This window comes from Rhineura floridana, chromosome 3 (assembly GCF_030035675.1).
Source record: "Rhineura floridana isolate rRhiFlo1 chromosome 3, rRhiFlo1.hap2, whole genome shotgun sequence".
Lineage (NCBI taxonomy): Eukaryota > Metazoa > Chordata > Lepidosauria > Squamata > Rhineuridae > Rhineura > Rhineura floridana.
The window spans coordinates 137,277,951-137,290,301 of record NC_084482.1 but is presented as its reverse complement, the minus strand read 5'-3'; the positions used below and the strand labels follow the sequence as shown (position 1 = coordinate 137,290,301).

General features: G+C 43.9%; 1 protein-coding gene across 1 annotated transcript in view; it reads right to left on the bottom strand.

Moving 5' to 3' along the window:
- The window catches only part of SLC6A11 (solute carrier family 6 member 11), a 193,469-nt gene that overhangs the window by 90,882 nt on the left and 90,236 nt on the right, over positions 1 to 12,351 (bottom strand). The window lies entirely within an intron of this gene.

The window sequence follows — 12,351 nt, the reverse complement described above, 5'->3', positions numbered from 1 at the left end:
GGCTAAGCAGTCTCTCATCCACCTCATCAACTTTCTTCTGGAAGCCCCGCATCTGGGCCTCCAGTCGTTGTTGGTCCTGCTGCCTTTGCTGCTGGTCCTCCTGGTATTCTTTTTGCCTCTGTTGCTGGTCCTCCTGGCGCTATTTTTGCCTCTGTTGCTGGTCCTCCTGGTGCTATTTTTGCCTCTGCTGCTGGTCCTCCTGGCGCTATTTTTGCCTCTGTTGCTGGTCCTCCTGGCGCTATTTTTGCCTCTGTTGCTGGTCCTCCTGGCGCTATTTTTGCCTCTGCTGCTGGTCCTCCTGGCGCTATTTTTGCCTCTGTTGCTGGTCCTCCTGGTGCTATTTTTGCCTCTGCTGCTGGTCCTCCTGGCGCTATTTTTGCCTCTGTTGCTGGTCCTCCTGGTGCTATTTTTGCCTCTGCTGCTGGTCCTCCTGGTGCTATTTTTGCCTCTGTTGCTGGTCCTCCTGGTGCTATTTTTGCCTCTGTTGCTGGTCCTCCTGGTGCTATTTTTGCCTCTGTTGCTGGTCCTCCTGGCGCTCTTGTTGCCTTTGCTGCTGGAGTACCAATCTCATATGTTCCAGGAGAGTTGCTGTTCCTCCCTCCATTTTAACTCAGGCACACCTTGCTCCCAATGCTTCTCCCAGGAAACAATCCCACCCTTGACACCAGTGTTGCACGCCTCCCCAATCTCCCAGCGGTGAGATTTCCGGGGTCCCTGTGCTCATCCAGGGTTTGGTTTCCTTTGGGAAGAAGGCCAGCGGAGACTGCGGTGTCTTTATGAAATATGGTTTATTTATCTACACACATTCCAACCTGAGCTTATGATGGAGGAGCTTATGATGGAGGAGGCATCAGCAGTCCAATATCCAGCTTCCCCATCAATGTTACAGGAGGCACCCCAAATGCCATGGTGCAGAGAGCCAGTCTCTCTGCCTGCCTCCAATTACCAGCCTTTCTCTAGACACAACTAACAACACAAGCCTCTCCTAGGCTCCAGGGGGGGGGGAGGCTTCTCCTGAAGAGTTTCAATAACAAAAGGGTCTTCCTGGCCCATTTCACCAGTTGCTGGGCAACTGACAGACGCATTATCCTACCTGGCCATTCTATTTGTTTAACAAAAGAAATTCATCTGACCAGCAGAGCCAGCCCCAAGGCACAGGATTCCAATCAGAGGCTGGAAAGGGGACTGTGACGTCCTTCCCCTGGTTCTCCCTGTCAGGTTCTGACCTGCTTGTGGCTACTGCCTTTCACTAGGCACCACCAGGGATACCACCAGTCCGGACCGTCCTTTATATGGTTTCTCACTCGGCTCTAGCACAGATCTCATTAGATCCCCCGGCTAGGCAGCACCACCAGTCATGTCCTATAACCAATACTCCCAGAGACTTTGCCTCAGTCTCTCTCTAGCTGGTTACTTTTGTGACTGCGTGCTTATGCTGTTCCCAACCCCCTTGTATCTTTATAGATAACGCATACAACTCTGGGTTGCTCTGGATACTTGAAATGTTATTATTCCTCCCTTCACCGCTGCCACCATTAGATACTGTTTCTGTTCAGCCTTGGTAATTACCTTGCCCTTCCTTCTGGTATGTATATCCCCCAGCCAAGGATCAGGCCTTTGGTAAACCAAATAAGTATTTATTAAATATCAGAAATAACAAGATTAGTTTTAGAATGTTTCACAAGCGTATGGTTTCATCTATTCCTGTTTTGTACTTGACTTATTATTAATCAGAACTCCAACTCCCTCTTTCTCCACACTCCTGACCTCCACCCTCAAACACCTCTTTCTCCACACTCCCGACATCCACACAAATTCAACTGTCATTCTTCCATTTATACTCCCAGCCATTCAAACGCTCAGCCAATCATCCAGCATTCTACTGCTCATGTACTCCCCCCTCCTCTTTCACTCCACTTACCATATGTCTTCTATATAAACAGCACTTTACCCTACAAGCAAGAACATCACAGGGACCTACAGGGATTATCCATTCCAACCCCTATGCTCATAACAATATTTTAGTAGCTTCAGAAGTATTAGAGTCTAGGGAAGAAACTTGAGGAATTGCTATATTACCTTAAAATGTATTTTTGCTGAATGTTTTATAGTTCACTATTTAATTTATTATTTTAAAGAGTTCTGTCCACCTCCCTTTGCCTATAGACCACAGAGTGGTTTACATCCACTCTAATCTTAAACAATACAATAGAAACAATTATATCACAGAGAATAAAAAGGGTAGTATTAAATTATTCATCAATTGCATACAAATCCAACTATAAAAAACTGACTTTTGCACCCCACCACTCCTCCAAAAGCCTGTCAAAAGAGGTGTGTCATCAGACTGAAATAGAGAAATGAAGACTGACAAATAACCTCCCTTTTATCACTATTACATGTTTGACTCCATCTAATTCCATCACAACCTTTAGTTTTGATGAAGTAATGATTATTAGGCTGTCAGGCTTGATAAAATAAAGCACTTTCAATGGCCTTCCATTTTCCCTCACCTCCCCACTCCTTCTTAGGTCCTTTCCTGACAAGTGGTGTATAGTACACCAAATGCTCAGATATTGAATGAAACCCAGAATCTTCCAATTAGCAAGTGCTTTGTAACTAAAACCCAGAGCCCAATCCCCCTTTCTTTTCAGATGCCTCCTTTCTGCCCAAAGACTTCTATCTCCATTGTCACAAAAGCAAGCATCTACACAGGTTGTGCGTCTCCAAATCCAAATGAGGAAAGTGTATTCAGGTTTACACCAACACCACTTCCAGGGGTTAAACAGTATGTTACGTATTGCCATCTGTGCATATATGCAGAACCTGACCCAGCCTGAACCCTATCTGACCAGATCCTTGTATCCCCACTAATCAAGCCCCTTTCCTGAGTAGGTTTTCCCCAATGGTTCTATCATTTGAAATGCCTTCTACAAATGGTCAGATATGACCCATGCTGTTATTCATCTCAGATGAAGAAACTTTGATAAGAACTGCAAGATATAGTTCAGTTGGTGAATATAGGTTTTCTTGTTTTTTTTAATCACAGCTTTGTATTTCCTCCATTCTCTTATAGTGATTTAAATGAATCTGTTCTTTTATTTTGAATTCTGCAGCTGGTTAAGTTTTTACCATGTTAGAGAATCTGACCTCAACCTCTGTGCAGTGGCGTCACTAGGGTTGGTGTCACCCAGTGAGGTAACTCATGGTGTCACGCCCATGGACCTCCTCCTGTACCAGACCATACAGAATCCTTAGTAATGTTTTTGTACTAATGTTACTCGTAAATCGTAATTCCCATATATCACTGAATGTAATGGCAATAGTAGTGACATAAACAACTAGCAAAATTAAAATGACACCTTTAAATTACAATATCATACACACAGCCTAAATGTATTTACATTTATACATAGTTTCATGTGGTTAAAGTGAAAATTCAGTAAGAAAACAATAGAATTCGAAGTAAAAACATTTAAGAACTACATCAAAATTAAGAAGATACAGGAAAAACCCCACTGCAGCCCAGCTTCTCTATATCGCCAAGCGTGGGGCCCTCCAAAGCTCCATAGGATGGAAAAGTTGGTAGAAATCTATTAAGCATAGCCAGGAGAGAGAACTGAAGGAGGAAGTTTCCTACTTCCTCTCTTACCTCTATGTGCTTTTCAAGGCTCAGGTTGATTATTTGACCCTTGGAAAAGCGACACATGAGTGTGTGTGTGCATGCACTTTTTCTCTTTCTGCCACTTGTGTGTGTGTGTGTGTGTCATTCAGGGGAGGGGGAGAGAAGAAATGAGAGGGGAGGCAGGGAAAGAATGCCCACGGCACTTGCTCAAGCATCCAAATGTGCCCACTGGTCTAAAAAACTTGGTGACCCCTGCATTGGAATAAAGTTAGAGAAATGTCATCTTTGAAAGAGTGTCTTGGTGACGACAAAGTACGCTAACAGTCAACTGTTGTCTGCCTCTTGCCTACAGGGCACCTGCCCCATTGGTTGAGCAGTTGTGACATCATGGAATGTTCTCAAAGGATTCTAAATGGTCAGGGAAAAGGAGTCAGCAACAGAATCTTGACAATCCAGGGACCCATTGCATGGTCTGGGAGAACCTGTTACTGCAATAATGGACAGAGCAGGAAAGATGGGTGAGAGGTATCAAGGGGTGAGATGGTATGTGAGAATCCCCTCTAACGGAAATGAGAATACAAACCCCCTGATAGCTATAGATTGTTTTATGCCAGGGTGGCTAAGCTGTGGTTCTCTAGATGTGGATGGACTCCAAATCCCATCAGCCCCAACTTGCATGTCTAGGTATGATGGTAGCTGTAATCTGACAGCCACCCCTATGTGCAGGGGTGTAGTCGTCCAGGGTCCTGGTGGGTCTTAGACCCCTTACTGAGCAGGGTCCCAGAAGGGTCTCTTTGTTTCCATAAGAACATAAGAACATAAGAAGAGCCTGCTGGATCAGGCCAGTGGCCCATCTAGTCCAGCATCCTGTTCTCACAGTGGCCAACCAGGTGCCTGGGGGAAGCCCGCAAGCAGGACCTGAGTGCAAGAACACTCTCCCCTCCTGAGGCTTCCGGCAACTGGTTTTCAGAAGCATGCTGCCTCTGACTAGGGTGGCACAGCACAGCCATCATGGCTAGTAGCCATTGATAGCCCTGTCCTCCATGAATTTGTCTAATCTTCTTTTAAAGCCATCCAAGCTGGTGGCCATTACTGCACCTTGTGGGAGCAAATTCCATAGTTTAACTATGCGCTGAGTAAAGAAGTACTTCCTTTTGTCTGTCCTGAATCTTCCAACATTCAGCTTCTTTGAATGTCCACGAGTTCTAGTATTATGAGAGAGGGAGAAGAACTTTTCTCTATCCACTTTCTCAATGCCATGCATAATTTTATACACTTCTATCATGTCTCCTCTGACCCGCCTTTTCTCTAAACTAAAAAGCCCCAAATGCTGCAACCTTTCCTCGTAAGGGAGTCGCTCCATCCCCTTGATCATTCTGGTTGCCCTCTTCTGAACCTTTTCCAACTCTAGAATATCCTTTTTGAGATGAGGCGACCAGAACTGTACACAGTATTCCAAATGCGGCCGCACCATAGATTTATACAACGGCATTATGATATCGGCTGTTTTATTTTCAATACCTTTCCTAATTATTGCTAGCATGGAATTTGCCTTTTTCACAGCTGCCGCACACTGGGTCGACATTTTCATCGTGCTGTCCACTACAACCCCGAGGTCTCTCTCCTGGTCGGTCACCGCCAGTTCAGACCCCATGAGCGTATATGTGAAATTAAGATTTTTTGCTCCAATATGCATAATTTTACACTTGTTTATATTGAATTGCATTTGCCATTTTTCCACCCATTCACTCAGTATGGAGAGGTCTTTTTGGAGCTCTTCGCAATCCCTTTTTGTTTTAACAACCCTGAACAATTTAGTGTCGTCAGCAAACTTGGCCACCTCACTGCTCACTCCTAATTCTAGGTCATTAATGAACAAGTTGAAAAGTACAGGTCCCAATACCGATCCTTGAGGGACTCCACTTTCTACAGCCCTCCATTGGGACAACTGTCCGTTTATTCCTACTCTCTGCTTTCTTGTTTTTAACCAATTCCTTATCCACAAGAGGACCTCTCCTCTTATTCCATGACTGCTAAGCTTCCTCAGAAGCCTTTGGTGAGGTACCTTGTCAAACGCTTTTTGAAAGTCTAAGTACACTATGTCCACTGGATCACCTCTATCTATATGCTTGTTGACACTCTCAAAGAATTCTAATAGGTTACTGAGACAGGACTTTCCCTTGCAGAAGCCATGCTGGCTCTGCTTCAGCAAGGCTTGTTCTTCTATGTGCTTAGTTAATCTAGCTTTAATCATACTTTCTACCAGTTTTCCAGGGACAGAAGTTAAGCTAACTGGCCTGTAATTTCCGGGATCCCCCCTGGATCCCTTTTTGAAGATTGGCGTTACATTTGCCACTTTCCAGTCCTCAGGCACAGAGGAGGACCCGAGGGACAAGTTACATATTTTAGTTAGCAGATCAGCAATTTCACCTTTGAGTTCTTTGAGAACTCTCGGGTGGATTCCATCCGGGCCCGGTGATTTGTCAGTTTTTATATTGTCCATTAAGCTTAGAACTTCCTCTCTCGTTACCACTATTTGTCTCAGTTCCTCAGAATCCCTTCCTGCAAATGTTAGTTCAGGTTCAGGGATCTGCCCTATATCTTCCACTGTGAAGACAGATGCAAAGAATTCATTTAGCTTCTCTGCAATCTCCTTATCGTTCTTTAGTACACCTTTGACTCCCTTATCATCCAAGGGTCCAATTGTCTCCCTAGATGGTCTCCTGCTTTGAATGTATTTATAGAATTTTTTGTTGTTGGTTTTTATGTTCTTAGCAATGTGCTCCTCAAATTCTTTTTTTACATCCCTTATTGTCTTCTTGCATTTCTTTTGCCAGAGTTTGTGTTCTTTTTTATTTTCTTCATTCGGACAAGACTTCCATTTTCTGAAGGAAGACTTTTTGCCTCTAAGAGCTTCCTTGACTTTGCTCGTTAACCATGCTGGCATCTTCTTGGCCCTGGCGGTACCTTTTCTGATCTGCGGTATGCACTCCAGTTGAGCTTCTAATAGAGTGTTTTTAAACAACTTCCAAGCATTCTCGAGTGATTTGACCCTCTGGACTTTGTTTTTCAGCTTTCTTTTTACCAATCCCCTCATTTTTGTGAAGTTTCCTCTTTTGAAGTCAAATGTGACCGTGTTGGATTTTCTTGGCAATTGGCCAGTTACATGTATGTTTAATTTAATAGCACTGTGGTCACTGCTCCCAATCGGTTCAACAACACTTACATCTCGCACCGGGTCCCGGTCCCCACTGAGGATTAAGTCCAGGGTTGCCGTCCCTCTGGTCGGTTCCATGACCAACTGATCTAGGGAATAGTCATTTAGAATATCTAGAAACTTTGCTTCTTTGTCATGACTGGAACACATATGCGGCCAGTCTATGTCCGGGTAGTTGAAGTCACCCATTACTACCACATTTCCCAGTTTGGATGCTTCCTCAATTTCATATCTCATCTCAAGGTCTCCCTGAGCATTTTGATCAGGGGGACGATAGATCGTTCCCAGTATTAAGTCCCTCCTGGGGCACGGTATCACCACCCACAACGATTCTGTGGAGGAGTCCGCTCTTTTGGGGTTTCGAGCTTGCTGGATTCAATGCCTTCTTTCACGTATAGAGCGACTCCGCCACCAATACGTATGCTGTGAGGCAATCTGCATAAAAGGGGAGTGTGTTAGCCATTGAGAAGAGGCTTCTGACATGCTTCCTTGTCCTTTCCTGTGGATTGGAGCCAATCAAGAGTGAAAGAAGGTGAGTCAGCCACTAAGAAGACTCTTCTCAATATCTAACACACTCCTCTTTCATGCAGATTGGCCCCTAGGGATGTCTGTTGTTGTGGGAGAAGGCATTAACAAGGATCTCATTCTGAACCCAGCAGCGAAAAGCAGGGGAGGGGAGTGGCTGTGACTATCATGAAAGGACCCTACACTTCTGAATTTGCCACTACGCTATTGCCTATGTGCCTTTCTCAATAGTGTCTTCTCACTGTGCAACACTAGAAAAAGACAGTTACACTTCCTAGCTCCAACCTGCCTTTAATATTTAGAATTTTATGAAAGGCCCTCCACCCAACTTTTTCCCTTGAACTCATTTATGCTCCTGCTTAGCTTCAGAAAAGCAACTGTAACAAGCATCCTGAGACCAGTTGGGCCTGTCCCAATTTCTCCACTGGCTATTTTATAAAGCCCATGTGTGCCACTGAAACACACATGGGCCCGTAGGAAACCCAGAGGTACCTTTTTAGCTTTTTTTTTTAATGCACAGATAACATTTCAATGAGAAAAAGAGAGGTGATTTCATCATCCTCATAATCATTTGTTTAAAGGAACATGTTAAGAAAAAAAGCACTTTCGCTTTTAAGGGTCTGCCCTGCTTCTGAGAGGTCAAAGACAGGAAGCACAGCCGATTAAAGTGAAAAGTGTGTGGCGCGTGTGTTTGGCATCAGGAGCACATGTGACTTGCACCCGCACCGGAGCCGGCTTGGTGCAAGCAGCTGCTGCCCTTGCAAAGGGAAGCGAGCAAAGCAACGATGCTCTGCCCCGTTTCAAAAGATTAGAGAAATGAAAGGGAAATTTAAACCAAGAGTAGGGATGCTGAATAATCCACAGGGGAACACACTGACAGACTGAGATAAAATAAAAGGAAGATGGAAGGAATACACTGAAGAACTCTATAAAAGAGATGCCAGGATGACAGATTCATTCATGATTTGAAACGAATGCTGATGAAAGTTAAAGAGGAAAGCACAAAAGCAGGACTACAGCTGAACGTCAAAAAGACTAAAGTAATGACAACAGAAGATTTATGTAACTTTACAGTTGACAATGAGAACATTGAACTTGTCAAGGATTATCAATACCTCGGCACAGTCATTAACCAAAATGGAGACAATAGTCAACAAATCAGAAGAAGGCTAGGACTGGGGAGGGCAGCTGTGAGAGAACTAGAAAAGGTCCTCAAGTGCAAAGAGGTATCACTGAACACTAAAGTCAGAATCATTCAGACCATGGTATTTCCAATCTCTATGTATGGATATGAAAGTTGGACAGTGAAAAAGGCGGATAAGAGAAAAATCACCTCCTTTGAAATGTGGTGTTGGAGGAGAGCTTTCCGCATACCATGGACTGCGAAAAAGACAAATAATTGGCTGTTAGAACAAATTAAACCAGAACTGTCACTAGAAGCTAAAATGATGAAACTGAGGTTATCATACTTTGGACACATAATGAGAAGACATGATTCAGTAGAGAAGACAATAATGCTGGGAAAAACAGAAAGGAGTAGAAAAAGATGAAGACCAAACAAGAGATGGATTAATTCCATAAAGGAAGCCACAGACCTGAATTTACAAGATCTGAACAGTGTGGTTCATGACAGATGCTCTTGGAGGTTGCTGATTCATAGGGTCGCCATAAATTGTAGTCGACTTGGAGGCATATAACAACAACAAAGGGGTGGGGTGGAGAGGGGCACTTTGTCAATCCAGGAGGCTGCAACAGAGACCATATGGAGAAAAATATCATTTCATAACCCACCAAGACTGCAGCTTTACTGAAGTCCAGCTGGGATTAGAATGTCATCCCATTTAATCCAAGGGTGTTTTAAAATACCCTGAATGTCACCACCCCTCTCTCTTCTTTCTGTCTCTCCCTTTCCTTTCCTACCTTGGCAACAGTTGTCTTCTCAAAGCTGTTCCGGTAACACTTTACTTCCATGGCCCTTTACATTTTCTTTGGGTGGAACATTATTTCCTCCCCTCCCTCCACACTGTAACTGCAGATACATTTTACATTTTTATGCATGTCAAATTTATATTATATTTTTATGTATGTCAACGTTTCATTCAACCCCCAAATATTTTGTGGGCCAATTCCTTATGCTGGTGTGTGTGTGCGTGTGCACACGTGCCAGTCAAACCTTACCTACCAGCTGTCTTGCTCTCTCAACCTCCCCCCCCCATCTTGCATGTTTAGTGCCATCTATTTAAATGAATTCTACTAATGGAGTTGCTGGTCGCATACTGTGCATTTCAATTAAAAGGGATGCATAATACTTTATAAAGCAACTTGCAGTTCTGCAGGGGGGAGACTACCTTCTGTGGGGAAAAATTGAGGAGGGGGGACGAGAAGTCAAAATGTGTTGTTTTTTAACTGCAGCAAAAGCGGGGAAGAGACCTATTGCCTTTAAAAAAATTATAATGCAAAAGTATGCAAGCAGCTTTAGGAAAGATGCAATTAAAGAAAAAAATAACGGGCTTATTTTCAATGCTTAGGTACCCTGAAAACATCAGCAATGGGAAATGAAGGATTAGAGAGGAGAGGAAAAGAGCTATGGATGTTCTCATATTCCTAAGGAATATGAGAAGTCTTTTTAAATAGACAAGATTTAATGCATGAGCCAGAGCAAAATATTTAAGAATGCCTTTTTTCAGAACAACACAACAGTTCTGCTCTGCAACACACACACACAATTGTAGTTCCAACAGGCCCCATATTTGGGGTGGGATTAGCTTCTTACCTGGCTGCAGTCCTGCATGCATTTACCTGGGAGTAAGTCCCACTGACCTCAATGGGGCTTACTTCTGAGTAGATGTGCACTGAGATGCACTGTCAGTTGTACTTCAAAGAAAACAAGTAAACTTGGAAATCCACTTGACAACATTTCCTTCCTTCCTAACCGTAGGCATTCTACCCATTAGTCATTTCTCCCGGGTTTAAAGAAAGCAAGCCCTGGTGAAAGCCCCCCCCACTACCCTTCAATGACCTTGAGATGATGTGGGGTGGAGCTCTTACCCACCACCGGTCAGATTTTGCCCAGGGAGGGGAGAAAAAGGAGGTGCCCTCACTCAGGAAATTCCCTAAGCCCCCCCGCATGTGGGTCCTCGGGTGGGGGGAGGCAAATGGAAGCCCTACCCGGACTACCACAGCTGAGCAATGGGGAATGGCGTGCTCCATAGACCCCCTTCATCAAAAGGTGCTCCTCGGCGGCGGCAGCTTCTGCAAGGGGGCCAGCAGAGCATCTTCCTCTGTCCCTGCAAGCGAGGCTGCCCATGAGGGGGCCAGGCGAAGAAGAGGCGGTGGTTTGGCAAAGCTCTCACCTGCACCTCCCTGCCGCTGCCGCCTCCCGCTGCAAAGCAAAACGGGGGAGACACTTTGGGAAGAGAGACGGCAACCCCCGCGTGCAGGGGCAACTCTTCTTGCCGGCCTCTGAGGCGTCTGCCTGCCCCACTTCTTCCTGGTGCCTAGGGGCGGGGCGGCTCTGGGTGTCACCCCCCTCCATGGTGTCACCTGGGTGCGACCCGCATCCCCCGCACCCCGCTGGTGACGCCCCTGCCTCTGTGTCTAACCATTCACCCTGGCTACGAGGTTTCAAAGTGGGAATTACTTATTGGACTTTGCCCAACTATAGTCAAGGTCGGAGTGCTAAAATAGCACACACACCCGGATCACTACAGACACCAGTTTCTTCCTCATCCAGACCTAGGAACTGTTGAAAGAGGACATAGTGATCACACTTATATTTTTATGATCCACCTTATTTTGTGATTTTGGTTGTTTTTAATTGTTTTAATGGTGTATTTTAAAATTGTTATAATCCACCCTGGGACATTTGGGTGCAGGTTAGGTAATAAATGCTAATAAATAAATAAATAGCAAGGTGCTTTCCAGTCTGTTCCACTTTGAAACAAAGGTGGGGATTGATGTCTTGGTTTGTCACACACTTATTTTAATATTGTGAAAAAATGTATTTCTTCCCAAAATAAGGGAACCATTGAAATTTAAAATGGTTGTTGAGTCTCAGATGTATTTTACATAGTGCCCACAATATCCCTGCTGATGAGTGACATATCTTCATACCACTATTCCAGGAATGGGGAACCTGCGGCCCTCTGTTTTTGGACTCCCAGCTCCCATCATCCCTGACTATTGGCTCTACTGGCTAGGGATGATGGGAGTTGGGAGACTAACAACAGCTAGAGATCAGATTGGGAGATCAAACTGTGGCTGCTGGTGGGCCATGAATTAAACTGATTTAAACTAATTTGCTTTAAAAAGATTATATGTCAACAGTTGCTTTGGAAATAAAATGAATGGGTCTTACTTCTAAGAAAATATACATAGGACTGCTCTAAAAAATGTAAATGTACTGTCTTCAAGTCGATTCCAACTTACGGCGACCCTATGAATAGGGTTTTCATGAGGCTGAGAGGCAGTGACTGGCCCAAGGTCATCCAGTGATCTTCATCATAAATCATTAATCATTATTTTATTAATATGCAAATAGTACAATCTTATATGTGAAGTTATTTATAACTGTTCTGGTGAGTTCCATCACAAAAAAGCACTGTGTAAAACGTTATACATTTTATGCAGTGCTTTTTTGTGATGGAACTCACAGAACAGAATACCAGCATCTCTCTCTTTTTTTTTTTTTGCTGCCCATAGCAACCATTTTGTGCTTATAATCTCAACACTTTTATCAAGGTATGAGTACTGGCACCTCATTTTTTACCACAGAAAACACTAATTTTGTGTTGTTAAAGCAGTAAAACAAGTGTAGGTTTGATCATAAAAGAACTATTGAGTACATTTCAACTTTACCCCAAATGTCTTTTCCCCCAGAAAGAAAAGAGGGAAATGGTATTTTACCATGGTTTCAAACTTTCTGGAAATTTTACTTCTCTAGGTACAATTGAACTAAATACAGTACAAATGTTTTCAAACTAGC